Source organism: Ambystoma mexicanum, chromosome 7q (genome assembly GCF_040938575.1).
Source record: "Ambystoma mexicanum isolate Mex_15411 chromosome 7q, UKY_AmexF1_1, whole genome shotgun sequence".
Taxonomy (NCBI): domain Eukaryota; kingdom Metazoa; phylum Chordata; class Amphibia; order Caudata; family Ambystomatidae; genus Ambystoma; species Ambystoma mexicanum.
Window position 1 is genome coordinate 114,417,335 of NC_090941.1, and position 25,803 is coordinate 114,443,137.

Genomic DNA, 25,803 nt, shown 5'->3' on the forward strand with positions numbered 1-25,803 from the left:
GAGGGCTGGTGAAAGGACCTGTAGTGCTGCAAGTCTAAGGTGCAACCTTTGACAATGCTGATTGCAGAACACAGCATTTTCTGATTAGACCCATTTTGAGGCAATTGACTTGATATCGAACTACCATTGAGCCGCTGACACTAACCAACTTCCACATTTCCTGTGTTTTGAGCTTCACTGTGTCGAGCCACCTGGAGAACCCAATCACAACTCATCTGATACGTTTTAGACCAACTCACCTGCATTAAATCATCAAGACCAGATCACTGCTGTTTCAACTTTGAGTCACTGATTGAGTGATTGAACTGCAACAACAGAAACCACGACATCTGCAACTCTTGAACTGCCCATGAGTTGGTCTACAAACACCAGCGCTTGAATACAGTCCAACCACTTTCCACATCAAATCATGACTCAAGCCATCGAAAATGCACTATAAAGACTGTCTTGACAACGTCAAGCACTGCAAAAAACTAAAGTAGAGTTGTGAGTGGACTAGAGCCCCCTAAAAGGGCTTTTTCTAGGTTCTGACCCTCTGGCCTTTATAACTTGGGCCCTAGAGAATGTTAAAGCACCAATTCCTGCCTTAAACAACATTATGAATGTAATTACTTTGAATTTTGGTATTTCTGCGTGTTCTTCCTCCCTCTTATCATGTATGCCCACAGTCCTCAGCACATATAAAGGTTTGCCTTGATATGTTTATTTGCTTTACACAGGGGTGGCATTGTTTAGTGTTTTTTTACCGCTTGTCCGTTTTTCAATAAAGGATCTATATTTGATAAGGACCCTGTGTGGACACTCATTTGATTTTGCTACTACAGTGATATTAATTGGATGCGTGCGCACTGATTCACAAATCCTCAGAGAGTATAACCTACCCTCGGCCCATGCTGCCTTATGATTCAAAGGCAGTATACATGAATGGGGTGCTATTGTCACCCTTTATAGCAGGATCCCTGCTGAGAAAGTAGTACTATGGGATGGAACATAAGTGTTAGAATTCATTACGCTCCTATGTACTGTATTTAGGCAATAGTTAGTTCGGCAAAACCATTTTAGCCCAACGTTGTTCGAATTTGGCTGAATAAGTACACCCAGACTAAATGAAGATCTTGAATAGCAGTAGTGATTTGAAAGACCATTGGATAAGAGGTAAAATATGGGTAAATTCATTGAAACAACCCTCTCCACGTTCTTGTGACTGAGAACCATTTTAGACTCTTGCTCCACAATCACATGATGTGTGCACTATGTTCAGTATTAAAAGGTGTGTAGAGGGTGTAATAGATCATCTGGAGGGTGCCAATTTCCAGTGCAGTATCAGGATAAGAAAAGTGATGGGTGCTGGTTATACTAGGTTTGTTTTTGCAACAGTTTCAGGAGTTGGGTTGCAACACTTTTATTGAATGGTTTACCTAGGAAAGAGAGGTTAGAGCGACAGACTGGCCCTATGGCGTGTCCTTTAGAAATCATAGTATTTGCAATAGTTTAAGAGCATTAGGGAATATTATCAGAGCTTTTGAGGTATTAAATATTGGCTCCCAGAAAGAGTTAAGTAGGGATGTTCTGAGAAACCTGGCATTATCATTCTTTGATTAAATGTTTGGCTTTATTATTAGAATTTTTTATATGACTTATGGGGTTGAAATTCAAGCTGATAGAAACAAATCTAGGGTTCGAGACAAAAACATTTAGGAATAGTTTGTCTGGCACAGATACAGATAAAATGCCAACTGAAAGGTTGTTGGTCATATTGTGTTCAGATACCACTATCACCTGGGTGGTTCTTGATTTGTGTCACGTAACTGAAACTAGATCTTTCCCACTTGTGCAATCACTGTTTCAAGGTGTTTTGCTAATCTTTTTATCACTTAACACCACCATTTATTGTCTTGCTTTTCATCAGGATATGGAACAAGTGGCAAATGATGTAAAGTGTGGGTTAATATTTAAAGATATGTCAGCTATGGTCCTGTGTGGTTTCGTAGAATGAAATGTGTTAGTGGTAAAAAGTTGATCTAATTTTGTTAGTTCAACTTCTTTTTAATGGGGGTATAGTCGCACTCTCCCCTATCCTCCCGGCCCCAATCCCCCCACTCCTTCATGTACCCCTTCACCCCATTCGCTCTATAAATATTACCACTATCTATTTTCTCTCTATATCTCTCCATGCACCGGGCAGCCATCTTACTTCAATAATGTCTTGGTGGATCCGAGCATATCTTTGCAGAGGAAATGGAGATCAGTTGATGCTGCATCAGTAGATATATTCAATGACAAAGAAAATGGATCAGGATATGATCTGATATTGATACACTAACTGTAATTGATATTTACAGGCACTTCTGAGGTGCTGACACTAGAATGTATCAACATAAGTGAGTGAGTGTGATTGTTAAATCGAGAATGTTGACCCACATTTGTCTAAAGACAATGCAGTTTTCTCTCAATTTGCAAACTGTAGTTGGTTCGGTCTAAGTCCACTGGGAAGGAAGTAGGGCTGCATCAGCCTGGTTCATCTAATTTATATTTGAACAGCATGTGTTCTCCTTCAGGTTAACCTTTCTTATGAAACGTCATAATACCCCAATATTCCTGAGAACAGTTTCAGACTCCTGTTGTTTTTTCAGATACTGCCACTATAGACATATGTGGGGCAACAGGTCACAACTTTATCCCAACAAGTTCAGTTTTAAAACACCCCACCAACAAACAGAAACGACACAAAGTCACAAACGCAAGACCCTCCAATCATTATAACTATCGAAAGACAACCGGGAACCCCAGTAACCACCCCTCCCAAATGGATTGAAGAGAATCCTGACCCCAAGAAACTGAAAACAACATATGGCCCACCTACATTCTGGACACCACCAGGAGCCAGAAAGAAATGGTTTGCACCAGATGCCTTTTGATGAATGCTCGCTAAATCGCCAAAGAGACAGTCAATATTTTCAACCTCCTCTCAGAGAGCCAAATAGACCTACTTTTTATACTGAGATCTGCCTCTCAGATGATCAACTGCAAGACATTCACAAAGGCATTCTGCCAGGTTACAAGATCAAATGTGAAAATCAAAATCATAGCACTAGAAGAGGAGGAGGGATAACAATAGTCCACAAAAATGTGCTCCAAGTTTGAACCCCTACCATCAACAAATTCCCAGACTGTGAATTAGTCACCCTTATCTGACAAATCTTCAAGACCTCATTACTACGCTTCCTTCTCATCCACAGACCACCGACCTACAGCCCAACCTTTGCCAATGAACATGCATATGAGGTCTCATACCTATCTTAGGATCACCAATACATTACAATACTCTGAGATTTCAACATCTGGCTTGGACAAGAGGATAATCCTACCATACGTTTACTTACAATAAACCATGCTGCTTTACATCTTAAACACATGGTTAAGGGTCCTCATCAACACATCTGGTCATACAGTGGATGTAATGTTTTGTCAAGAGAACATAGTCACCATTTTGTCCTCAATTGGCCTTCACTATGAAGATCACCTATTGGTCAAATTTACAACATTTACAAAAGTGCACCCACTCACAGAACAATCCAAGGGACCACTGCCCTAATTAGACATAACATACTAATGGGGCCACTTGAAGTGGACAAACCCAATATTACAGTGGAGCCCAAATTACAACACATGATGAGCAGCTCCTCAAACTTTACCACTTGACATACAATAACTTGAACAGCATAGCAAAACATTTCTAAAAACTCACAAAAAAAGAAAATCGAAAATTGTGAAACGTCTGGAGGAAAAACAAACTACAACCAGCAGTAACAGTCTAAAAGGCAGAAATCTTCAAAGTCAAGAAGGCACACTGCTCCCTTTGTATAGTAGTGGCACACCACAGCCAAATGGAAAGATTCTCCAAAAATTCTAACACCCACATCATGTAACACATCCTCAAACCTGAATCAAGAACTCTGTAACCAAATCTCTGTGCATTTCAGAATGAAGATCATACAAACTCAAGAGCACTAGGTTAGGAAATGAACACCACCATTTCACCCAACCAAGGAACTGATAACCACTGCACCAAGCATCCATTCTATGACATTGTTCCACCTCTTCAGAATACAAGACCTATTATCTACTACAGACTCAGGTAACCCAGTGGTAGCCACAGAAGACCCATGCCCCCTAACTTATAGAAAATGGTGATGAAACAGCAAGAGCGACAACTGTCTTCTTATCTTTCCTCAATGGTTTGATCAATGCTGTGTATTTCACTGGCTTTACGTTCACCTATTATCAGGCTACTTCTAAAAAAACTGACAGCTAACCCAAATCGGTCAGCAAGCTACAGCCGTATAACAAACACTCTATTCATTTGGCAATTTCTCAAAAAATGTACATATTGCTATCCTGAGTCTATGTACAAACAAACAACTTATTTTAGACCAATGAGGTGTACAATATCGACCCTCTTCTCAATCTGGGAGACCACACAGAATAACAAAGATGAGAACTCTGAGAGCGCTCTCAGTCTACTGGACATGTGGGTCGCATTTGACAACATCAGCCACAAAATTCTTCTAATGAGATTAGAAAACCTTGAAATAAAAGGAGCTGGCTATGATGGATCAGCTTTTTCTCACAGGACAATCCGAAAAGCACCATCATGGATGCCTACAGATCCCAAATATGCCTATAAACCTGTAGAGTACCCAAACAATCACCCCTTTTGCCTATCCTGTTCAACATTTACATCACTCTATTACTGAAACTCGTCAACCTGGCTGGTCGCATTTGCTATAATTACACAGATGACACCCAGATAATTTACAAAATTCATACGCAACCTCTCAACAAAGTTACTGGACCCAAAAAAAATGCCTCCTGCAAATGGACGATTTGATGTCAACAAAACGATTAAATCTATACCCCAATAAAACAGAACTCGTGATCTGCAGTGGGTATGCATCAAACAACACCCACAACCTTTAGCCCGTTGAGAAGGGCCCATGCCCACTACTATCAAGCTCACTAATGAACCTCAAACCATAATGACCAGCACCTCAAGCTTGAATCACAGGCGAGAGCTATTGTCAGAAGTTGTTCTCCAACTTTGCTTTCTACAGCACATCATGCCTTATCTTTACTTCAACCCCAGACCCTTGGCTGTGATATCACTTGTTCCTTAAGAACTGGGCTATGTAAAAAGCCTTTATCTCTGATTCCTGGAATAACTCGTAGAAAAACCTCAAAGTGTCAAAAATGCAACAGCTGGTACTACTCCTTAGAATGAAAATATTCAAACACATATCCCAGAGATGTAAACTCTCAACTGGCTCCAACACAAGAAAATAATACACTTCAAAACCCTCTCCATATCCCATCATGCTTATCATGGAAATGACGCAGTTTTCTTCCTGTCAGATTATTTATACATCAATTGGGTGACACCCTATTCAAGAAAGCTTACAAACACACCCCAAATAGAATCAGCACAATCAACTTTTGTAATTTCAATCTCCGGTCTCAGACAACCCTCAGTTTCATAATTTAGCATGTAACAATCTCACTCGCAGACTTTGATACAAGAAATAAAGCTGGTTTGCACTATTTCCTTTATTGAATTACATGTAATCAAAACAATGTGACAGGCAGTTTCTCACATGAATTTCAATGGAACTGCACCTGATCCCCTAGTCTGCTCAGATAGGGCGGTGATGCATCCCCTGTACTGTGCGATCATACTTGTGGTTGTTCAGAAAATGGTTAGGGCTCCGGTGTTTTTCTGGTTGTATACTAATTGACCTTTTCACAATTGACCTTGGGAGAATTGACCTAATTTAAAAGGTTAATTAGGACACATATGCGGGGGAAACCCCCCCACAATCACCCACCCATCCAAAAACCTCTGCAAACCCCCCACCCAATCCCTTTATATCATTTATAATCCAAAACCAACCCAATACATATATAAAATAACTGAAATAATATAAAGGTCAATTGTGCAGAAGGTCAATTAGGACCACTATAATTAGGTCAATTGTGCAAAAGGTCAATTGTAAAAGGCCAATTTGGGTAATACCGTTTTTCTTATAGGGTCCTCTATCCAAACCAGTTAAATGACTCAGTTTCTCTAATTAAAACCCACATCCACCCTGAATGCAAAAGGTGAATCAGTTTTCAGAATAATGTTTAAACAAAACAATTTACTGCAGTTGCATCTCACATAAGGTACATCTCAGGCTGATTTGTTTGACATTATAACAAAACATTGGTTTGTAACTTTGGCATAGACACTACTTGACTGCATCTTCTGTGATGGTGAATGTTTTACAAACAATTTTAAAGGCTTGGATTTCTCAAAGTTTATGTTGCTTTTGGAATGCTGGGACAGTGGTGCCTAACTTTTTTCAAGGAATCAGTTTCACCCTCACAACACACCAGTTCAGTGTAATCACTGAATTATATAAACAAGTAAATAAACAATTACAATATTTCAATTCCTTTTTTGAGTACTGCAGACACCAATCATTAGATGTGTTGTTCCATGTTCAATTTGAGATGTCTAAAGCTTCCAGAGATACCAAATTGCAAGAGAAAGTCCAAATACAATGATTTTACCTAGGGTTTAGTTTTCATCATAAAATGCAAAGCACATATACCTTGCACTATGTTTCCTTTTACAGTGACGTCACTTTTAAACAGTGCTCCCAAATATGTACAAATGCTATCAGGGATTGAATTAATTCACAGGCAAATATGTTTAATTCATCCTGGAGCATAGGTGCTCACTTTTTGTCTCTCCTTCAAATGCCGGAGACAGTTTGGGACACTGACTGGCCTCAGGCAGTTACATTCGCTAAGCTCTTCCTTCAATCTATGCACCTCATCTAAAATCCTTCTCAGTCAATTTGGTTCGACTTTTGGAAGGGCTTCTGCATGCATTACAATCTGGGTCAAGTGGCTTTGAAGATATTTTCCCATCGGCTATTATTTAGTTGCAATCCAATCATCTTCTCTCCTGTCAGACAGGGCTCTCTTGTTTCTCTAAAACTCCCTTCTTCTTATGTGTTTGAACTTGAACACCCCGTGAACTTCACTGATAAGGGCCAGGTGGGTACAGCTGATTCCTATCAAGCATTGTATTTGAGTGGTCTCTATACCCAAGGGAAAATGCCACATCTCACTCACACTTCTATTCTATTGGATCTTTCATACAAGTAAGCTAGAGACAGAAATGTCTGTCTTCAATTTTGGTTTCATTTCCCACTAAGCCCTACTCTCGGCATCTGACATCACTGCTTTAGTTACTTTAGGCAAAGTAATTCCACACCTTTCCAAAATACAGGTTCTGCACATTTGTCAGTTTACAAATAACATTTTATGGGTCTCTTACTGGTGAAAGTGTGTCTCAATGTATCCAATGTCTCTAGAATGTACAGTTGCAGAGTTATGATTCTAATATTTTAGTTGCAAAGGTTTACTTCTTGGCAGTATTCTTCATATGTTTACATGCAGCATAAGGTTTGTTTGTATTTGTAGGAGGAAATTGGGAGGTTGGGATATGACATTGTATGTGGTTCTTCATTTTAAGCATATTGATATTCACGTTAAAACGTATTGACGAAACAATAAACTAAGGTTCAGTTTATACCTCTCAACCAATTCACAAATTCCTGCCATTCATGTTACTTGGGATACGAAGATACATTTGTTCTATGTAGGCCTTATTTGAAACAATCGTGTGCGCTGTGGAATGCTTTTAACTTTAGTACTTGCTATACATAGTGACCTGATTTTACATGTTTATAACAGATCCTGTTGTGTCAGCTTTGCCACTCATAGACAACCACAAATTACAAAGTTAAGCCCTCTGACACAACACACCAGTTCAGTGTATTCATTAAATAATATATATCAATTATTTTGTTAACTCTTGGCAGACACCAATCATAAGACTTGATATTCCAGGGGAAACTCCTAATAGGATGTGTCTACCAGTGTATGGGTCCCTCAGTGGGTGCACTGTGTCCCAATTCGTCCATTCTCTCTAGTATGTGCTGTTGCAAAGTTATGATTCTAATATTTTAGTTGCAAAGCTTTACTTATTGCCAGTATTCTTCATATGTATGCATGCATCATAAGGTTACAATGTGGCACATATGTTTGTTTTCGTAGGAGGACATAGGAAGGTTGAGATGTGACATTTTAGGTGGTTCTACATTTCAATCAGATTTATATTCACGTTAAACCTTATGACAAAACAATAAACTAGGGTTCAGTTTAATTTCTCCCGACCAATTTTCTAATTCCTGCCAACCATTTCACTTGGGATAAAATATACATCTTTACCATTTAGGGCTTGCTTTGAATAACCATTTGCACTGTGGAATGCATTTAACTTTGGGTCTTTTTATACTTAGTGACCTATGGTTAAATGTGTATAATTGATTCTGTTTGGTCAGCTTTGACACTTATTGTCAGTAACTAATTATAAAGTTAACCAGTCAAGCAAGTAGATGATCTTCTAAGGATACTCCATGAGTTCTTGTCCATATGTGTATTGTTAAGCATGCAAACCTTACTCAAGCATCCCAATTTCATATTGACCTGTATGTCCTGCAGATCCCTTGACAGCAAATACGCTTCAACAGATCTGTTTGCATTACATATAAACATCCCTTCACACAGTTCTCAACACATGTTGTCTTTCTTTTAGGAAAAAGGTCATTTACAGAATACATCTTTTTCCCATTAAAGATATATTTAATGTTTCTGTGCATGTTACAAAACCTGCAGTTTATCTATGTGCAGCTAATATCTAACTGACATTATTTACAGTTTTGTGGATTTTCCTTTGAATTTTTTCTTTATTTCATATTTTTATTGCATTTTGTATTCTGTGGAGTAAATATCTTACATTCATAAGAAAATTCCGACACTACACACACATGAGAGCTCTAGGGACCAGTAATGCCACTTTAGTACTAGTCCCTAGCTTCAGTAGGATAAGACAAGGAGGATCCTCATACTTGATACTGACCTCCAAACTCTAGGAGTCATTTCACAAGCAACATTGCATGGAGTAGTACCACTGGACCTTCATAAAACAGCTCAAGGCCTGGATCTTCGACTTACTGTTCTAATCATCTATCCAAATCTGAGCAAGGAGTTGGTCTACAATGCATTCCATCATCAGAACAACAACTTGCCTACTATTTTCTGAAAGCTTATCCCCTATCCCCATCTTGCATCTGAAGATGTTTTTCCTGGGCTTACATTCCTCCATTTCCCATATGTTCTGTCCTCACAAACATCCTCAACTCTAAAATCTTGCATGTTTTGTACCACACTCACTATCGTTCAGATGGCTCACACGGCGTAGTGTGCAAATCAGACTCCTATTCACCCCTGGTGCTATCAACACTCAAAGCACATCCGTCTCAGCTCTCCCCACAATGAGGCCTCTCTTATGGACAACCCACGAGGTGTCCTTTTTCCCCCTGAGCCCAGAAAATCCTTACCATCGCACAAGTAACAAGTGTTTTAAATCTGGACTCATCAACATTATAGTTTTCTGCATTTGCCTCTCCCCTCATTCCTCTAACAGCCTTGCATCCTTTTACAGAGACATGCACAGAGAGGACAATATTATTGGCAGAAATGTGCTCCACAGGACCACTTACTTTAATACTTTCTCACTGTCTTGCATTTTATTTGAGATATGCTCAGAGGTTCTTTATGGCTCGGGTTAAAAGAAGCATGGACATGTATGTGTGACTCTCCCTTCTGATGCTTAACCGTCTCTCTGAATCTATGACATCGGGGCTTTACATCTGGCAACAAAGGAAAGCGATGACTAATGGGCCAAGTGTAGGCGGGCTGAAATCCTAGCACTGCAACATTCCAGATGTCTACATCAGGCTATGGGTAAAAAAGAGGATTAGCACATCTGGATTCCAACTTCAAGGTTAAGAAGACTATCATGTATGCGTGGCTTCAGAACTTCGCAATATCTGCATGACAGCAAAAAAATGAACCTCACACATCACACTTTGCTGTAAAAAGTCAGACCAATGAATTTGATAATCTATGAGTCTACTGTACAGGGAAAGTCTTGCATCAGGGTATTTGCATTTGTATTTATTTGAAGAACATGGCTGTCAATTTTGAAAAGAAATTACTTACAATAATACAGTTACAGATGGCGGAGGCATTCCACCGAAGGGTGCCTGCACAATAGCACAAAGATGAGCCACAGTTTTCGAGAGTGTAAAAAAAGTGGGACATATTCCACGGACAAAACAAAGCAAAGAGAAAAAATAATATATAAGAAAACAGGTGACTTACAGAAGCATGATTAAACTAAGGGGCAAGTGCTTCAAAGTAAAGAGGAGTACTATTTAAATATAAAGGATTACATTATTAATCGTCACTGGAGGCAGTGGTGAGGTCAGGTAGGGAGGATGGGGAAGAGGGCAGGGGGATATCCCTAGCAAGTAAGTGAAATTTAAGCCGAGCTTTGAAGCGATCCCCAGTTGGGCTGGCTTTCATTGTCATGGGCAGTGGGATCTGGGGTAGCAGGGCAAGTAGGAAGAAAGAGGGAATCTGAGAGGAGTCACAGGAAGGGTATGGGATGGTGCACTTGAGTGCAGAGGAGGATCGGTGGGAACAAGATGTTGAGTAAACTGCGTTACAATCATGCATGTTCTGAGGAGCAACATTGATTGCTTTGTAGACTATGAGAATGAACTTAAAAAGAGCACACAGAGGTGTGTGGAATACCAACCAGCAAGGTAGTTTAGAAAAAAGCAAAATAAAAGTTGCACTCATAATCTTACAGTGCTGAAATATGACACCAATCGATTAACAGTTACATTGATCTATACATGGACCAAAGCTCTACATACAGAAATAAGTGGGCCTACAGGTTAAAGCTACATTGAATTCAATGAAAATGAATGCTCTTATCATGTAAATTACAGAATGCCAAATACAATAACCATAGGCTGATATAGTAATGACATGGCCAATCAGAACAAGGCCTGGGTTCCACTATGACATCATCCACAGGGTGCTCACCTGTTTTGAAATGGCTGCAAGGCAACTTGTTTCTCTCTGCAATAAAAATAAATAAACAAACAACTAGATAATAATAATAAACCAGACACTTCTCTGTGAGTGTTAAGATTACTGAAATTTGCTTAAAGCGGTTGTAGCCTAAGTATATTACAAAGGTTTTAACACGCTCACCTTGACAAATCGAAATCCAATATGGTAGAGACACATGCAGCAGTGAGAATTCCCCTGAAACAGCCCTGGCCTCGCCAACCCGGAATGAGAAGAAACCGGGGGGAGAGGACAGGATTGCCAGGGAAACCCTCTAATGGGAAGAAAACCCTGGTAGAGTCTGGAGGCTTGTCGATCGGGAGACAGATGGAGCAGCGGGATCCCTGAGAGGTGATTTCAAACGCAAGCTGCCCCGGATGTTCCTTCTGAGTGCAAGAAAGGAAAGTAGAGAGAGTACCAGAGAGGGGGGAGAGGTAAGACAGTTTAGTATTAAGCTAAAGGAAGAATCTCTCACCCTTGGAGGGAAGGATTGGGACCGGAACTTCGGAACTGGATCTCGGAAGGATAAAGGATGAGCAGCAAGAAATCTGCAAGAACAGACAGGTAAGTGATCTGAACTGGCTAAAAGGAAAGGCCCAAGGGATAAGGGACTTACCCTCGCGGGTTTCTGATAGGACGGCAATGTCGGGGAGAAAGTTCTATAGATGGTTGGGTTGAACAGGATTTGCCGGGTAGATCTGAACACGTAGGAAACAGGGGTTGGATTGCGTGAATGATGATACCCTCTGAGAGATTGGAAGAGACAAGATTAGAGTAATGAAAAGGGTAAAGGGTAATATTCAATAAGTTAGTAAAGGATTCAATAACGAACTCACGGATTGTCGGTAGCAGAAGCGACGCGCTGTATCCTTGGCTTTGAGTCTGGATATAGTATCACGTGAGCAGTCAATGGCGCCTCGAAGAGACGTGAAAAGACTAGACCATTGCTGTCGGCTCAAGGAACTCGATGGGCATCCATCTTGGAACTACACTTCCGAACGGTGCCGCACAAGCGGGTACGGGACCACAGAGTCCATCTGCAACCATGTGTAACAGTGAGGCTGTTATGTGTATGCATAGTTACAGTACTATATCACGTACACCCCTGTACAGAGTGTGCATTGATGTACCATTGCAAATATATTTCATCACTTCTAAAAAAAGATATGCGTTCATGTTTTGTTTTTATATTATGTTTGGTCATGCTTCATTGCTATTTTCTTAGGCAATGTCAATACACTATGTTGCTAGGACTTGTTTAGTGGTGTTGTATACACTATTTTCTGTATTACTATGTGATTACCATATGATGCAGACTGTGTCATGTTATATTTTTCCATACTCATATATTCTTTATGGCTATTCAGTGGTATGTTATGTTACTCAGATGTATACCACACACCGCTGCCATTTGCATGGCCACCAGGCACGCTTGAGGTCTGAAAAAGAGGTTGTTGGGTTAGGTGAGCAGGAAGTAAGGGAGAATGCTAGATAGCTTTGCTGTTGTGTTGGAGCATGCTGTGCCGAAGTACCAAGTTATTGTGCTCACCTTTGTTGCTTGGGTTCTTCTGATGAGGGTGCAAAGGCCATTGTTTCTAGGTAGGAGACGTATCTGCTCCTGGTGCTAGGATGAATTTGCTGAGGCGGTGGTATGTACGTTTGTAGGTAAGGTGATGTTTGTTTTGGCATGGATTTTCACGAATGTGCAATGCATGTGTAACACGTCAAACTACTCTGCAACACTACCCACACTGCTTGCTGCTCTACTGTGGCAGCTGTGCTGTTTAGGAATTATATGGTTGAAGCAGTATGCTATGTTATGATATGCTTTGAAATTGTCTGGTTCTGGCCCAGTTTCAATCTTCAATGGGTCGAAATGTCTGCTATATGACCAACAATTCATTTGTGTACTAATATAGTTTGTATGTTGGGAACCCACCCATGTATTATGTTGAAATTGTGCTGCGTCTTTCATACAATGATATGCAATATCATGTTATGCTATTTGGTTTAGTTGTGTTATGTTTAGCCATGTTATGTAATGAGGTCAACTTCTCCTTAGTGTTAGTAATTGTTGCTGCATGAAAAGCCATGTTTAAGTCTGTAATGTTGAGTATAGGTATACATATAGGTCCGGTTCGATAGCTCACGATGGCACCCAGTCATTTTACCGAAATCAAAACAGAGAGGTAAGTTTTACCGAAAACCATAATAGTGGAAAAATACCAAACATTTTAATTAAATATATATGGGGGAGTGGGGTGGGGAGTCAAAAAGGGATGGGTTGGGCTGGGGTTACAATGATAGAAAAACAGAGGGTTGGGGGCACCCAAATAATAAAAAAAAGAATTTCGGTATTTTTTCAGTATTATATTTTCGGTGAAACATACCTCTCTGAATTTGTGTTCGGTAAAATCACATATAACATGAGCCATGCAGCTAAACTTCGCTTCCCAAGGTCGGATCAAGGAACGGCCAAATCAGCGCTCCATCCTCCTGAAGTGAATACATTGAGAGCCATTGAACTGGGTGATGGAGCAGCTGTTCTTACTGTGCTTAGAAGCCAGAGGAATCTGGCATTCATCTGATCACTTTCATTAAGTCAAATGGTGTCGTGGCTCCAGCTCGTAATTAAACAACATTGCACCTGCTTTACAATTAAGTAGAGATACGAGGCTGTGGAGATCATTATCACAAGGATGTGAGGCACATAACATGATGACTTAGTATACTTGTTAACACACCCCTGAGAACAAACATGATGCCCGGGGGTGCGTTAAAATGTGCACTTTGTTTGCCCCACGTCATCTTCCTTCACAGCCTACCATACATAACCAACTCAGTGGAAGAAGCAGTTTTCAGTTGTTATTGGTATGTTTGTTTCTTTTTATTGGAATGGTTTATTTCAAACCTTATAATGATAATGATGTGTTATTTATATAACGCCTTTATCCAAAGTGCTTTGCAGAGCACATATCTACATACAATATCACCCAACTGAAATTGGTACTCATTTATCGACCTCGGAAGGATGAAAGGCTGAGTTGGTCTTGCCGGGATTCGAACATGCGACATGCAGAATACATCACATTCTTTAAACTCACAAATGTCCTCCTTATCAAAAATAAAATGACTAGAAAAAGGTTAGAAAACATATATCATTATCCTTAAAATCGCTAATTTCATTACATGTCAGCAGCATCAATCAACACAGATTTAAATAACAATAGATACATATTTCTGGTAAAATAGATCATAATGCATCAATTAATTTAGGTTTAGTTAAAAATGTTGCCAATTTAATTAATAAAGAAGTGGGCTGCCAAGATGAAATGCGTTCCCAAAATGCCAATGTATTTAAAAAGCACTTCTCATACAATCCCATTCTTATTTCTCGCAACGAGCAACAATCAATACATAAATGCTTCAAGGATTTGTTTTCTAGATGGCAGTACCTACATGGTAGTTACTTGCCCTCTAATATACAAAATCTCTCTGGTATGTATTAAGTTGTAGTTTATCTGCAGAAACGTTTTCATATATCTCCCATCTGGACAGCGCTTTAGATAATTTGGAAGAGAATCTCTCTTTTTGTGCTCTGTGCAGAAACTCTGAGTAAGACGTATGAGGTTCGCTTCTTGCATGCTTGTATCCAGTCTTTTTCAAAAACTTTCCTCTTTACTAATAAATACTTAGTGCTATCCCCTTCAGCTGTTAACCCATTTTGTGCTACAATCCTCATACTATTTCCCAGAAAGGTTTTTGTCTCTCATGTCCAACTTTATCAAGTGTCTATGTTTTAACTAATACAAGGATTTTGGATTGGCCACCTTTATCTTTATATTCATGCGGATCATGTTCCAATCTCTCACACTGAAAAGGGAGGCCAAACCCAGCTCAAAACGCAAGGTTGAGTTCGGAACGCAATTTGGAATATCCCAGACCCTCCTCCACAGAAATCCCTCAAGTTTTGTAAAGTCATATTCTTCAGTAAGTTATTTAACTACCATTTTAATAAGGCAAGAGCTACGTTTTGTTTATAAAATGTAACTAGCGACTGCAAGGTAAATGAACAGTACCTTTTATAAATGTAAGACATTTGTGTCCTCTACTGCGTTGCCTTATATTGCATAAAACTAGACCAGGCAGTTGTTCTCCTCGCAAGAATACAACTGTCAAGGAGTTCCCCCCTTCTCACCAGAATCCGTTCTTTACCGGTGTTCTTGGAGGCTGCCTTCTTTCGGATGGATCGGGTTTTGGAGAAGGCGGCCCGTGTCTCTGCAGAATCCAGAATGCGTTAAGTTTTCCAGGAGGTCGAATCCAGGAATCCAGGAGGCAAGGTAAGTTCGCTAGAACTAGAATCCAGGAGGATAGAGAAAGGGAGGGGGTTCGAGGAAGGGATAGCAGAGTGGAAAGAAGAAGAACCGCGAGCTACGGAGCACACGTCTCCTCGCTAATCGCTATAGCATTGAGACGCGCGGAGCCACAGAAGGCATAGTCTAGAAATAGAGAAGGTTACGTCCAACGCATGGAGCGAGAAGGAAATGCGTTGGACGGCCATATTGGAGGTATCACTTAGTTTAAGTCCGTTGTGACAAGGACCATGAGGCCCAAAAGGGGCGCACCCTGCGATTCATGACAGCATGCCTCCTCTGAAGACCCTTCCCTCCTGGTTTGCCTGGGTGGATGAGGTGGAACCTTCTGAGCAGCCGTGGGGCATTGATGTTTGAGAGAGGTTCCCAGGTTCTTTCGCTAGGAGGATATCATTTCCATTCAACCAGGTATTGAAGCTGGCCCCTTCTATACCTCGAGTCACAAATCCGAGATACCTCATATTCCAATTGGTCATCGACCAGTACAGGAGGAGGTCTGGAGGGTTTTTGGGAGGATGGATAGTAGGGTTTCAATAAGGGTGTGTGAAACACTGGGTGTATCTTTTTCCAGGATTCAGGCAACTTGATCCGATAAGAAACAGGATTTATCATTTCTTTAATGGAAAATGGACCATAGTACCGAGGGGCCAGTTTACTTGGCCGTAGATTTCGGGGTAGTCATTTTGAGGACAACCAGATCTGATCACCGACTGCATAAGAAGGGCCAGGTCTGGAATCTGCATATTTCTTGGTTTGTTCCCTGGCTTTCTCCAAGAATTCCTTGGCTTCTTTATGTATGTTGACAAGGGTTTTGATCCAGGAGTCAACTGTATGTACTGGTGTAGATTGGGGAAGAACAGAAGGTAGGACCGACGGATGAAATCCTTGACTGCAATAAAAGGGGCTGATCTTAAGTGCCGAATGGTCAGAATTATTGTAAGCAAATTCAGCCACGGTATCAGGAGTGACCAGTCATCCTGGACCTTGGTGGCGAAGCATAGAAGATACTGTTCCAGGGTTTGGTTGACACGTTCTGTGATTCCGTTGGTTTGAGGGTGGTAACCTGACAAAAGGGCACGTTGGATCCCTAAGCATTGACAGAGATGTTTCCAGAATTGTGAGATGTATTGAGGTCCGCGATCCAAAATGATCTTGGAAGGAAGTCCATGCAAACGGAATATGTGTTCCAGGAAGATTCCTGCTAGCTCAGAAGAGGATGGTAATTTACGCAGGGGCATAAAATGAGCCATATGAGTGAACAGGTCTATGGTAACCATGATGGTGGTATACCCACGGGATGATGGCAGTTCCACAATGAAGTCCATAGCGATGATCTCCCAAGGCCTAGTTGGCAATGTAGGTTGTAGTAGAAGGCCCGCTGGTTTCTTGTTATTGTGTTTATTTTGACTGCAGACAAAACAGGATTGAATGTACTGCCGTACGTCGGGTCCCATCCTAGGCCACCAGAATTGCCTTTGTATCAGACGGAGGGTATTGGTGACACCACGATGTCCGGAGTGTAGGGTATCGTGGCAGAGATTCATTATTCTTTGTTGTAGTCTTTTTGTAGGGATGACTAAGAGATTTTCTTTGAACAAATAACCTTCCCGGACCTTTACATTCCAAGGATTTCTTTTGGATTTGTCCTTCCACAGATCAGAGGATTGGGTTTGGGCTTGGATTTCTTCAAGGAGGTTGACTGCCTGGGCCACAAAGATCTTGGGGGAAAACATCTGAGGATATGCCTTGTCTTCAGTGGTGTCACAGCTCGCTCCCTTCGCTCCCGTTCCCATCACTTGGGGGCATGTTTTGGGGTTTTTTCCCTACTGGACATTTCCTCTGAACCTTATGCTACAGTGCTGTGATGAATTGGGAGTGCTAAAACCTTATTTTCCAAGTTACTTCCCTTCCGGATCCATTCCAGGTTTTTGGCAGCCAGCATGCTACGTTAATCTAATGACTATGCTTCCCAGAATGCCTGGCTCACTGCCTCACCTCCTCCCTTGCAGGACAAGGTTGGGTGGAGGATAGGCAACACATGTGGCTGCAGGTGCAGCAGGCGGCACACCTGAGGTGTGTGCTCGTTAAGGAGCTTTAAAAGCCTCAGTTTACTTCAGTCCAGCGCTGGTCATTGTTGTAGTGTTCCTGTTGTGACTGGTCCCTTGTTCCTAGTTTTTGTGCCTGGTTCCTAGTTCCTGTTTCTTGTTCCTCTGCCCTGGATTTCGAATTTATGTGCTTAATTGATTTCTGCTTTCTGGATTTCCCTTTCTGTCTTCCTCTGTCTGCAGGCAGCCTTTCTCTGTGCTTTACCCTTTGAGGCTGCCCAATTTGCCTGTGTTCTCTGTTTCTTTGAAGCTGTCCTTAGCTACTGAAAAACTTGATGCATTAGTCTTTCCCTTTATAGATTTAGCTTCCTGCCTTTTCTCCTTGGATGGGTGGGAAAGGTTTCCTTTTGTGATATAATTTTCCCTGATCCTGATCCTTACTTTCTATTGGGATCCATTCCATGTTTTCCATTGCACTTCTGCATTTATTTCCCATTGATTATTAGGTGTGGGGTGCTGTTGTACTAGTCCCAGTGTGAATGCCCTTTGTTTTCCTCACTATTCTATAAATCAATATTCCTACTTGCCCCTTGACTAGGGTTTTATGTATTTAGTTTCCTCCACCCATTGCTGTTATAGCCTTCAGGGTCCCTGTTTGATCAACTGGGTTTGTGGGTTTATTGACATTCAAGTGGTCTTTCCGGTCCTCGTGAGTACTGTTTCTAAGTTCCTTATTCACTATCATCCAGAGTGTCAGCTCACAGATCCTGTCCTTGCTTGCCCTCTACGTGGGCTTAGCGCTGTCAGTATCTGTAATAGCATAGTGGGTAAGGAGTTTGCCGACTTTCCTTTCAGTCATAAGGAGGTTCTAAGTGCTTACCCCACATCCCTTTTCATATATTGGTATTACAGTTTCACTCTATTTGCACTCTTGGGTTTTAGTATACACTAGCCTTGGGTATTGTATGCACGTTGTTAGATTCAAAGTAGTTCACTGTGTGATTCCATGCACGTTTCCCTTGCCATATTCATTGCCTTCTTCCTTTCTTAACAGAATGACGAGCCATTATTCCCGTTTGAATATGGCCAGTTTAAGAAAGAAAGGCAGCAAGGCCACTAACAAGTTTGTACAGAAAGCTTCCCTTAAGTTTACCTGTGACAATCAAATCACTGATCCTGACTTAAATGAACTCCTTGTTACAAATGGGTATTTACGTGCAAAGTATTTTTCCCACAGGATGGCCCATCGTACATTGCCTGATCCTAGTTCGGTCTTTAATTTTGATCCAGATTCTATGTCCGCACAAGCCTTAACAGCGGAAAACAACACACTGCTAGATTTACTACACACAAGTACGTCTGTTGTTGAACCCCATGATTCTGGTTGTGCTTTACCTCAGATTGAACAGTTTCATGATTCAAACATAAAGAATGGAGGGGTTCATTGCATATCTTCTGTTTTCAGCCCTCAGTCTACTGCTTACTCCTCTGCACAAGTACTTACTGTAGTCCCTCATGCCAAGAGGTCTGATGTCAGTAGTCTGCTTAAGGGTAACACAGACCAAGTCGGTAAGAGAGAGTATAGATCACAAAACCTGCAAGCAGTAAATGACAATGTACAATCAGTGCACATCCGGATGGCTAGGGCAGGATCCAGTCCTGATGCTACCATGCCTTCCCCTGTGCCTACTGATAGGGATGTACAGTTAAGGCAGGGCATGCTAAAAGCTGAACTTGAGGTGTTAAAACAAGAATACATTACTTTACAAGAGGAGAATAAAACCTTACAGTCTTTTCTGAATACACCTCAAACTTTATCCGTTGATGAAGTGAATACTGTCCAGTCCCTGAGTGCAGAGACTTTTGTAGGTCATGATACTTGTCAATATGTAAAATCTATTGGGAGTGAAAGTCCTTTTTCCAGCACAGCACTTATTCAGGGCACAGGTTTTGACAATTGTCCTACCGTTTGTCAGGAATTGCCGTTAGCTGAAGATTTACAAGCCACTCCTTTACCTAAGATTTCCTGTGTAGCAGTTTGTCATAATTCTGAGCTTGAACACATACATGCTTCTGATTTCCAAACACAATCCAAAAGGTGGCATACACAGAATCAGTCACTACTGTAGGCTTAGGACCTGCCCTTGATCTAGCTGCTGAGACTGAAGTAGACATTCAAGTTGATGTGGAAGACGATGCTACCTCTGTGTTCGCTCCTCCTTCTGCCAATTTTTGTCACAACGAACAGTCAAAGACAGTACAGAATTCATGTTTTGATGGACTCATTCCACAGTATACTGAACCAAAGACCCGGCAGGCAATTCCTGAACTGTTGATTGTTAATATGCCACTTTCAGAAGCTAAGAAAGAGGAATGGACATTTGACGAAATCCTGATTAACAGAGACTTTACTATGGTGATTCCTCTGGTTGATTTTGACTTCTACAAAGGAAGAGACTCTGTGTCATCCACTAAGGAGAGGGGCGGCAGGGGTACAGCTCAGTCTTTGGTTACTGGTGCCAAGGAGTCAGCCGCCCTAAAGGTGCTTTCCATTCCTGAGCCACAAATGTGTCTGTCGACTTCTGGGACTTCAGTCTGTCCTCCTACAACCATTGACTCTTCGATTATCCAGTCCACGGCTCTGCAGTCATCGTTGACACACGTGTCTTCAATCAATGAACAATTGCTATGTCTGCCAGTCACTCAAGAGCCTTCACCATGTACGTGGTCAGAGCCAAAGACCTTGACAAGTTTGTCTTCAGCTAACTAGACGGCTCCAGCTTGCATGCCCTCAGCCTCAGAATTTCCTCTGGCATGCCTGTTTTCGGCTACAGTGACTCATCCAGCGGATTATCCTTCAGCCATGGAGCCTCTGGTAGCACATCCTGAGTGTCTGTCTTCGGTCCCAGAGCCTACTGCTAGTTTGGCTTCAGTTCATGAGAGACCTGTATCCTGCTCAGCCTCGCGGCCAATATCGGAGGTGCACCTGTCTACTCTGTCTGATCATGTTGCATATTCTTCTACTTCAGAGTTACCTCCTGAATCCCAACCATTTATTACGGATGAACGTCCAACCTGCCCTTCTTATGCTTCAGGAGGATCACCAGAAGGCCTGCCTTTTACACAAGTTGATTCTCCCAACTGCTTGACTGTAGAATCAGCGCCTCCCGAATATGCAACATCTGAGTCTGAGACTTCTGCCAGCTCTCTCTTCAGAAACATCAAGCTGGATCACGACTCAGGAGGGCCTTACATGCAAGGCCGTTGGACTTGTCTGGAGTGTTACGAGAGGGAGACGGATACCATCCGCCATGGCCCAGTCACCAATCAAGTAGCCGACCAGGATAACGGGCTGGACGGTTTGCATTTGGGGGCCGGTTTGGATCAGCCGCTTGACAGCTTTTTTGTTGCCGGATCCCACATGAGCCTGAGGGAGGGGACGGGCACGGCCCCCCAGCTGCTGCACCATCCGGGTGCTAGTAGCCAAAGGAAGGGTATGACTGCTGCAGTTCAAGATGTGCCTGTTTTTGCTCCTGCTGCGAGTGTGCCTGATGTACCAAGTACTGCATCTATCACTCCTATCGGTATGCCAAACGTCCCTGCGGTTGTATCCCACGTGCAACAAGGTGGCTATATGACTGACACCAGGAGTGCCAGCCTCGTACAACCCATTGGACTTCCAGGCCCCCAAGGCGTGGAACAGATGCAGTCGAACCTTGGTCACCCTCAACCACAGGCCTTTAACCAGATGGATGATGGGAGAAGATCCAAACCTCTACCTCCGCCGCCACCTTCTTTTTCTGAACATGAACATTTCCTGAAACCTGCTATTTTCTCACCTCCTGTGTGTCCGCTCTCAGCAGGGAAGCTACCAGAGCATCTACCATTGTCTAAAGCATGTTGCACCAGCCTGCCTCCCTCCTCAATGATGTATGAGTGTTCGCTCCCAGAGACTGAGCTTCCTGGACCTTCCAACTCTGCTTCGGGTCCTGCAAGTCCTTCATGCCTTTCTTCGACCCATGAGTCTCTTCCTCACCGAAAACCTGCCTATGGCTCTTCTAGACTGCGGCCTGATTCTTTTCATTCCAGTCCCTCTGCTTTTGCCGGCGGGTCATCGTTTCCGTCAGTGCCACCTCCGAAGACAAAGCGCTCCTGTCATGGAAGGAAGATGTTTTGTGCGGGTGACGACCGCCTGGAGTCGGCCGTGGGAGGGGGTATAGTGTCACAGCTCGCTCCCTTCGCTCCCGTTCCCGTCACTTGGGGGCATGTTTTGGGGTTTTTTCCCTACTGGACATTTCCTCCGAACCTTATGCTACAGTGCTGTGATGAATTGGGAGCGCTAAAACCTTATTTTCCAAGTTACTTCCCTTCCGGATCCATTCCAGGTTTTTGGCAGCCAGCATGCTACGTTAATCTAATGACTATGCTTCCCAGAATGCCTTGCTCACTGCCTCACCTCCTCCCTTGCAGGACAAGGTTGGGTGGAGGATAGGCAACACCTGTGGCTGCAGGTGCAGCAGGCGGCACACCTGAGGGGTGTGCTCGTTAAGGAGCTTCAAAAGCCTCAGTTTAATTCAGTCCAGCGCTGGTCATTGTTGCAGTGTTCCTGTTGTGACTGGTCCCTTGTTCCTGGTTCCTAGTTTTTGTGCCTGGTTCCTAGTTCCTGTTTCTTGTTCCTCTGCCCTGGATTTCGAATGTATGTGCTTAATTGATTTCTGCTTTCTGGATTTCCCTTTCTGTCTTCCTCTGTCTGCAGGCAGCCTTTCTCTGTGCTTTACCCTTTGATGCTGCCCAATTTGCCTGTGTTCTCTGTTTCTTTGAAGCTGTCCTTAGCTACTGAAAAACTTGATGCATTAGTCTTTCCCTTTATAGATTTAGCTTCCTGCCTTTTCTCCTTGGATGGGTGGGAAAGGTTTCCTTTTGTTTTATAATTTTCCCTGCTCCTGATCCTTACTTTCTATTGGGATCCATTCCATGTTTTCCATTGCACTTCTGCATTGATTTCCCATTGATTATTAGGTGTGGGGTGCTGTTGTACTAGTCCCAGTGTGAATGCCCTTTGTTTTCCTCACTATTCTATAAATCACTATTCCTACTTGCCCCTTGACTAGGGTTTTATGTATTTAGTTTCCTCCACCCATTGCTGTTATAGCCTTCAGGGTCCCTGTTTGATCAACTGGGTTTGTGGGTTTACTGACATTCAAGTGGTCTTTCCGGTCCTTGTCAGTACTGTTTCTAAGTTCCTTATTCAGTATCATCCAGAGTGTCAGCTCACAGATCCTGTCCTTGCTTGCCCTCTACGTGGGCTTAGCGCTGTCAGTATCTGTAATAGCATAGTGGGTAAGGAGTTTGCCGACTTTCCTTTCAGTCATAAGGAGGTTCTAGGTGCTTACCCCACATCCCTTTTCATATATTGGTATTATAGTTTCACTCTATTTGCACTCTTGGGTTTTAGTATACACTAGTCTTGGGTAGTGTATGCACGTTGTTAGATTCAAAGTAGTTCACTGTGTGATTCCGTGCACATTTCCCTTGCCATATTCATTGCCTTCTTCCTTTCTTAACAAGTGGGCTCGTAGTCTGGTCTTCGAGATAAGGCGTCGGCGATCAGGTTTTGTGATCCAGGAACGTGAGTGATATGGAACTGGTACTGGGCAAAGAAGTATGCCCAACGTGCCTGATGACTGTTCCTACACTCCAAAGACTGTAGAATCTGGAGGTTTCGGTGGTCAATACGGACCTGAACTGGATGTTTCGCTCCCAAATGTAAATGTCGCCATTCAGTGAAGGCTTGGTGGATGGCTAACAATTCTTTTTCCAGGTTGAATAATGTCTTTCACTAGGGGTCAGAGTTTGTGAGAGGTAAGCAATTGGGTGTTCCAGTCTATCTCCTAATTCTTGTTTCAGGACTGCGCCAATGGCATAATTTGAAGCATCTGTTTCTACCAGAAAAGGACGGTTAGTATCGGGTTGAGCCAAGGTAGGAGCTTGTGTAAACTCTGTCTTTAAACGCTGGAATGCCACATCTTGTGGTGTTGACCAGAGGAAGGGAGTGTCTTTCTTCAGGAGAGCAACAATCAGTTGAACTATCTCAGAGAAATTAGATATGAATTTCCAGTAGAAATTGGCGAGTCCCAGGAAAGATTGAATTTGTTTCACGGAAGTAGGAGCAGGCCAGGTCAATATAGCTTTTACCTTTGAAGGGTCCATACCGATTCCTTCTGGGGTAAGAATAAACCCAAGGTAGTGGACGGAGATCACATGAAACAAACATTTTTCAGGTTTGGCTAGGAGTTTATGATCTCAGAGTCTCTGCAACACTGTTTTCACGTGTTCTTCATGTTGCTTAGGATCCTTGGAAAAGATCAATATGTCATCCAGATGTACAATAACAAAGAGAAACAGCATGTCAGAGAACACCCTATCCATAAAACGTTGGAAAATTGCCGGGGCGTTAGCCAATCCGAAGGGCATTACTAGGTACTCAAAATGGCCAAGGGGTGTTCTGAAGGCAGTCTTCCATTCGTCTCCTTCCCTGACACGGATCAAATGATAGGCGCCCCTGAGATGCAACTTGGTGAATATCACTGCGCCTCTCACGGCTTCCAGGATATCCGAAATCAGGGGTAAAAGGTACCAATCCTTGAGGGTACATTGATTTAGCCTGCGATAATCAAGGCAGGGTCTGAGTTCCTTGGTATCCCTCTTGGGAACAAAGAATAGAGAAGCACTAGCAGGAAATTTCAAAGGTTTTATGGTGCCATTTTGAAGGTTGGTATCCAGGTATTCTCTTAGGGCCTTCTTCTCGGGTTCGGAAAGAATGAACATCCTGAGGAAGGGAATCACTGAAGAGGGTTCCGTATCTATTGCGCAGTCTTCAGGTCTGTGTGGGGGTAAGGCCTGGAAAATGACAGTTGAAAACAAATCAGCATAAGTTTGGTAGACTTCAGGAACTTGCATGACATTGGATACCATTAGTGGTGTCTGTTATTCCTTTGTTGGTTCCTTTGGGTGTGTTAATGGAGGTTCTAGGGATAGACAATGAGACATGCAAAACTCTGAGCCTAGGAATAGGGAACCCGCAGACCAATTGATATATGGATTGTGTTTCTGTAGCCAGGGCATGCTCAATACCAAGGGGTAATGAGCTGACTTAATAATGTCAAACCTGATCAGTTCTCGATGGTGATTTATTGAAAGCTGGATCTCCTTGATCTGAAAGCTTATGGGTCCTGATGTGAGGGGTCTTCCGTCGATAGCCTCAACAGGCTGCATGGTGCTTTGTGACTCGTAGGGAATCTGATGTTTATCAACCCACTCATGATCAATGAATATTCCCATAGCTCCGCAGTCTGCAAGGGCTAAAATGGAATAGTTCTTGTTCTTGGATGGTGATAAAAAGGCCTGCAGTACCACCAAATTGTTTTGTCCAGGGGTGTTCAAAGATGGAATGGATGTGGAGCAAACATCTCTCTCCCGAAGCTCTGCTCCATCTAGGATCGGGAGCTGGCGTTTCCCGAACGCTGAGGGGGTGCTAAAGGATACTCTCTAACCAAATGCTTATCTGAGGCGCAGTACATGCACAAGCCCGTATGAATTCTCCTCATTCTCTCTTGTGGAGATATGAGTCCACGAATAAGGCCCCAATCTGCATGGGCTCGGATTCTGAAACTGGGCTTAGGTTGATTTCCAGTCTGGGGGTACCCTCAAATGATACCTTGGAAGGAGTTCCCCTGGATTTCTTTTTTTCTGACTTCCTTTCCTGGATACGGAAGTCAATCAGCATGGCAAGATCCATTAGTGCCTGGAATGAGCTTGGTCGTGCCACTCTGGCCAGCTCATCCTTAATTTCTTTGTTCAATCCTCTCCTGAACAGGGTAAAACTCGCCTCAGTGGACCAGTCGGCTTCCTTTGCCAGTTGTTTAAATCGGGTCACATACGTGAGCATATCCTGGGCCCCTTGCTGAAAGTCTAACAAGCGTTCTTGTGCACTATAGACCTGCTCAGGGTGGTCAAACATGTCTTTTAGGGCATGTATAAACCCATCATAATCATCCAGGAGGGCATCGCTGGAGTTAACGAGGGGACTGGCCCAAGTTAAGGCATTCCCGGAAAGGTGAGAGATTATAAAACCCACCTTGGCCCTGGGGGTCGCAAAATAGTAAGGCTTGAAGGTAAAATGAAACAAGCACGAATCCAGGAATGCACGAAGGGTCTTTGCGGAGCCGTCGTATTTATCCACGACTCCGCCCAGTATAACACTCTCTTTTGTAGCAGAATCCCGGGAT